This window comes from Melozone crissalis, unplaced genomic scaffold (genome assembly GCF_028551555.1).
Source record: "Melozone crissalis strain CALT ecotype California unplaced genomic scaffold, PUWL_Pcris_2 ptg000029l_1, whole genome shotgun sequence".
In the NCBI taxonomy this organism is placed as follows: domain Eukaryota; kingdom Metazoa; phylum Chordata; class Aves; order Passeriformes; family Passerellidae; genus Melozone; species Melozone crissalis.
The window spans coordinates 7,327,553-7,333,552 of record NW_026535807.1 but is presented as its reverse complement, the minus strand read 5'-3'; the positions used below and the strand labels follow the sequence as shown (position 1 = coordinate 7,333,552).

The window sequence follows — 6,000 nt, the reverse complement described above, 5'->3', positions numbered from 1 at the left end:
ATACAGTGGCATTTTTTCTAAAACATATTGTGAACATTAGTAGTGTGAATTATTAGTAGTATTCCAAGCAAGTCGTAGCAATGCCTTGTGGCAGGTTTTGTGTAGATAGCTGACATGTATAATGTGTGCAGCTTTTTAACCAGAATTGTTTAATACTAGAAAGTGTACGTTAATGTACAGCTTTAGAAAATTTTAATTTCACTTGGCTTTCCTTTTATAGAGTACAAAACTGGAGCAAACAACTGAGGATGTCAACCTGTTTGGCTCAGGAGGTTCACCTTGCGAGAAGACATGAGGAGATGTGAGTATTGTGCTCTGCCTCACATCAGTTCGTGTTGGGTCTTGTGATTTTCTCCCTCCCTGCCCACGATCCTCGGTGCCCGATAATCTGAGCCCTGCACAGCACAGTGGTGCTGCAGCAAGGGGCTGGAGTTCCAGGAGGTGGCACTCTTCCTTCAGGAACCATGGGAATTATTAGCATCCTTGCCTGCCGTTTAGGGTATTTGGGTTGATGAGGTTTTTGACTTCCAATGGTGGTACTGGTTTAAGATCTCCATTGTCAACCTGTCACTGTTAAATTCCTGTTTGGGGAAGGTAATTGGATTCTCTCACTCAATGCCTCAATTATAGAGTTGCTTTTTGTTGCCCTGTAAACTCAAATTGTGAGGCAAATACAGTAGTGATTCAGGAAGATTTGCTTTTCTTGTAACAACTCGTACGTGCCAACGAGCAAACGTGGTACTGATCAAGTCACCCCAACCCACCCTGTCTTTCCTTCCTGGGGGAGATTCAGTGTTTGTGAGCACCTCAGCATCTGAGGACTGCTGGTTGCAAGGTTACAGCTTTGTAGCAGCACAGCAGGTGATGCCTGCCTGTACCTTTTCCCTCCCCCAGCACACCCACCCTGCAGCCGGCTTAATTAGCCCCATAGTTTGGAGAAAACTGGGTAAGGTAAAAAGGTTATTTTCTAGCTCCTGAGCAAAATGTTCTACCCACTTAGCAAAATGTTTTCCTTTGTAGACTGTCTCAGAGATCAGAGCTGCTACAGCAGATGGAGACTTATCTAAGAGACAAAAAGACTAAAAAGACATGGCAAACTCAAGCAGCTGATGCAGCTCATAAAAGGAATGCAGCACTTTTAAATGTAAGTTTCTGCAACTACCAGGAACCGTATCAAAATGTCACAGTTATGTAGCTTAGATAATTAAAAAAAAAAAAAAAGAGAAGTGTGTGCTCTATAGTTGTCATTTGAATTCCCTTCTATATGGTTCCCTCTTCTGGAACTTGACCAAAAAGTATTAAATGACAAGTCCTTATTATCTGATGGCATCACTACCTATTTCCCGTGCCCTTCTTACCAAAGCCTCGTGGTGGCAGCTGCTACTATGTATTTTTATTTTTTTTGGGCACATGTAGTGATGTAGCACATGCTAGTACATGTCTGCCTGAGAGAACTTCGGGTCTGTCAGGACTCACAGCCCCTCTGCACTGCAGGGATGTTTGGAAATGGGCTGACCAGGCTGCAGGGGTAGGAACTGTTCTCCTGCTGTGGTTAAGTTGTGGAAGAGGTTCTCAGTTTAGTATTTTTCTCTAAAGAGGTGTAGAGTGACTTCAAGCATTTTGCTTGCAAGTCTGTAAAAGCAGACCTCATAGGGGTGACACCACTAATAATGTTCACACCTGTTGTAATATTCAGGTAAAATTTGTTTCCTAGGTAATTAAAAAGGTCTAAGTTTGACTGGAAAACTGAAAGGCTTCTCTGGAACCCCTAGCTCAGGCATCTGGGTTTGAAGAGATGCACTTGACCACTGACATGATGCATTTGAAAAATGTGTGTTGCTTTTCCAGGAGGCAGCAGAAAACTGAACCTACTGTGCCTTTTCTTTAAGCTTCTACTTATTAAGGGTTCATAATGCATGTGTTGTGTTTATTGAAAAAGTAAGTTTTACTCTAGAAAATGACAAGATTCGTTTGTGTCACCAGAATTTCTTTGTTTTTTTTTCATGCAGAGCCTGGTTCAGATTTAAAATGTTCACATTTTGGGTGGGTATAAATCTATTGCACTAGAGTGTGTATTTAAAAGAGATGTTTATTTAGGGAGGGGAAGACAAGAAGAACAGTTAGGCAGGAATGCTTTCCTAACTATTCTGTGACAAAGAAGATTTTTCAGCTTGGGCTGGTGAGCTGGTACGCTCTGGACAGGGACAATCAAGCCCCCCTTTATTTGGTATACCAAGTGTAGGTGCATCAGAGAGAGGCTGAGGATAAATGGATGGTTTGGTTATTTTTTCCCTGGCTCCTGCTCCGTTCATTTAGTAATTTCAGCCATTATGATTCCTATTTTCCATAGGCATTTTAGGTCAGTTTTTTACTTTGTAAATATAGGGTTTTATAAATTATTTGTGTTTATGAATGCATTCTCAGTTTACAGGCAAACACAATAAATGCAGAATATATTTCTCCATCCTAAAAGCTATATTGTAGTGGAAATGGTAACAATAGCTCAGACATATACAGAGTGTAAATATTTCTGCAGTTAAACAGATATTTGCTATCTTCTGTCACATCCTCAAAATTGTTCCTTTCAAGTGTCAAAAATGTTGGTGTTTGTACAGAAAAAAAGCAAAAACATATGTATCAAAACAAATTCTGTTGCAGGATAAAATAGCATAAATCAATTTAAATCTATTAATTTTATCCTAGTTTTAACAAGCATGCACTCCTGCAGATGCTTTTTGATAACAGAAGAAAACAGGAAAAAAAAAAATCTATGCAGCATAATATATGAGAAGCTTGAAAACAAGACTGATTAATGTGCCAGATTCAGAATATTGTTCCTGATACCAGGCACTGTACATTTCACAGTTACCATGTGGAGAGTTGTTGATTTGGCCTACTCAAAAATACATGGACATGACGAAGTGTTATTTTTTTATTTGCATTTCTGGTTTTCTGCGTGTAAGCAAAATCAGTTGTTTTCAGTAATAGATCATAGCAAAAGCCATTTTTCTTTCTCTGTGCTAGTTGGAATTTATGCACAGGAAAGATTTCAAAATTAATTTAAATTCTAATCAGTAGGAAGCAAGGAACTAACCTTTTTTTTTTTTAATTGAAATTTTGACATTATAAGCATTTGTTCAGCATTTTAGCATAATTATCAGAGTATTTTCCTTAATGTCTTTAGAGGGAGACTGCAGATTAGGGAAATCTGTATCATTTGGTGCTTATATAATGTTGTCGTAATAAAAGCAGAAATTAGACTAGTATTTGTAATCTAATTTATGACATTTGTTTCTCAGTGATATTTCTTGTGTTTAGAAATATGTATTGCTGTGCAACAGCTTGTAACATGAAATAGAAAAGAAAGAGTATGCTATATAGTAATTAGTACTGGAAAGGTAATTTAGAACAAATTTGCTTTCCTTCCCAGGCATGCAATTCCAGAATTATTTAAGTGTGATTGTGCCAGACTGATATCAATATAAGTGACAGCTGAATTTGGTCCCCTAAAAGCAATGTATGTGTCATGCATTCCATTTTACCTCTGGGGAAAGGTCTTGAATTGTTTTTGTTCCAGTCCTTGTGGTTTTAGGGGAAGCACTGTAAGATGCTCTCTTTTTTTCAGTACAGTGACATATTAGATTAGCTGGTTTTTTTCCAAAGAAGTTTATACTGCTGATGTATTTATTTTTATATTGATGACAGGGATTTATTTTTCCTATAAAGCTTACCAGTTGTGTAGACACACAAGAAGTGCCATCTAATCTTTCAGTAGTTCTAGTTATTTTCTAAAGCATACTACACCTTCCAGCAAAAATTTCTTTCACTGTCTGTCATTAAATCAGTATTCTGAATGACAATAGACTGCACAACACAAACTGGAGTGAGCAATGAAAAGACACATCCAATATCTAGGCTATGCCAAAGTGACCTTCTCTACTAAACATAGATGCACAACTGCTGTCTCCTTTCTTGCCTGAAAGTCTTTCATTTCCTATCACCATAAACATTCCAGTTCCTTGGCTGAGTCTATAAAGAAATAATGATTGATATTCTTCTTCCTCCCTGTTAAAATTCCTGCAGTAATTAGGAAGAAGGAATCAGAAAGGAGGAAAATGCAGTGGAAGAATATGAGGTGAACATTACTGAATGATCCTTTTTCACTCTGGTTTGTTATGGGATAACTTCTCCAGACTTGGCCTGAGCCATTCTGACACGAGCTTCATTTGGTGCTGTTTGTGTGTTTGTGTTCTAAGTATGTGCAACAGAGAAATTCTGTGCTTAAGTCACTTAAATCTGTGTTGGCCTCTGTTATTTTGACATCAGGATTTCAAGTGGCCTATGTCCTTTTTCCTGTTCCCTCTATATGTTTATTCCATTAGTCTCTTCTTACCTGAGAAGGGGCAGCCATTTGCTGCTTCTGAGAATTTGGATAAATCTGAGAACTAGTTTACTCTTTCTCAGACATCACAGTGGTATGGATTTTGCTGTAGAAAAGGGAGGAACAATTTTACTTGGATTAGTTTTGCTATTATATACAAGAGAATATTGTAAAAGGAATTAATGAAATAAAATAAGATGAACACTAAATTGAACAATCTGACTGTGTGTGTCTCTAAGTTAAACTTGAGCAAGGCTGGGTTTTTGCTTTTATTAATCATATTCTACTGAACTAAACTTGAGTTGGGCACTGTTTACTTATTGATGTGTTCACACTGGCTATTATTCAATACTAGTAATCATGTTTGGTCTCTCTTGTGGATATGCTCCTCCAGAATCTCACTCTTCTTTTCAGCAGCAGTGGTGGTGAATATTTGGGAAGTCCCTTTGGGGAATTTCCTCTCTCATTTAGTTTTTCTGTTGTACTCTTCACACCCGCTCTCTGCTCCCAACTCTGCCATCTGCTATACTTTCTTTCCCCCTCCACTCTGTTCAGCTTTGGCTTCTTCACACCCCACTCCCACGTCCCTTTCTGTCTCTCTTCATCTGCCCACCACTCAATCTCTTCAATGTTTGGGTATGGAACTAAGCCCACAAGAACAGGTCAGAACTTTAAAGGGGGAGGGTGGTTAGTTTGGGAGCATGCTTTGATTTGTTTGTTGCTGTTGATTTTTTTGGTTGCTTCTTTTTTATAAGATTTATTTGGGCCTCTGTGAATCCAGCACACATCCACTGGACAAGCAGAAACCCAAATACTGATTTTTTTTTTGTAAGAAAACTATGTGAGGTGCATTGTCATCCAAGCTTGTCTGGTGAACAGCTTGCTGCAGCTCTACATTTATGTGCACATGTTATGCATGCATATTAGCAAGTCATCTTTGTCTTGAGAAGTAAAGATCTTGCACATAATTTGCCTAGTTACTTTACAGTTACAGTAGCTAGAATACATACTTCAGTCTTATGCAGCACAGAGAAATGTTCTCTTCCCCTCTATTTCCTTAAGTTTTATACAACAGAATTTAACTAATTTACCCTGGTGTCCAGAGAGAATAGCAGTGTTTGCAGCAAAAGTCTTACTTGGTTGTGAAATGTACTCTTGTGTGAAAAAGGTGCAGCAAGCACATGTAGCAGCTGTAGGATGTTAGTCTAAGTAGTACAAGTTGTATTTCAGAGTGACTAAACAAATATTTGAACTTCAGTGTTAATTTTTGAATGCTGTTTAGCTGTAATGGGTTTATTTAGTTAATTTAAATGTCTTTATGTGTATGTTTTTCTTTTAAAATTCTCAGTGCTTGTTTTTAAAATGTACTTTGCTTGTGTTTTAGGATATAGAAGCAGCAGAAAAAAAGCTGCAAGAGAGAATGTATTTACTTCCACATCCTGATACTGTTAAGTTAGAAGTAAGTCCTAGAACTCTGTCTTTTCATTTGTTTCCATTTGCTGTTTACCAAATATTTTGCTTTTTTTTCCCCTGAAGCGTGTTCTTAAAGTGAAAATAATTGATTTTAAAATCCAGTGACTGGTATAGCCAAAGGCCTGTGTACTGTTGTAGCAAGCTGA

The 6,000-nt window shown here is 37.8% G+C and overlaps 1 long non-coding RNA gene across 1 annotated transcript; it reads left to right on the top strand.

Moving 5' to 3' along the window:
* Positions 1-1,055: 1,055 nt before the first annotated feature.
* On the top strand, positions 1,056-5,834 carry LOC128939897 (uncharacterized). The gene is made up of 3 exons (XR_008483264.1): positions 1,056-1,144; positions 4,084-4,135; positions 5,766-5,834. It is a non-coding gene; the product is annotated as an uncharacterized LOC128939897 (long non-coding RNA).
* Positions 5,835-6,000: the final 166 nt, after the last annotated feature.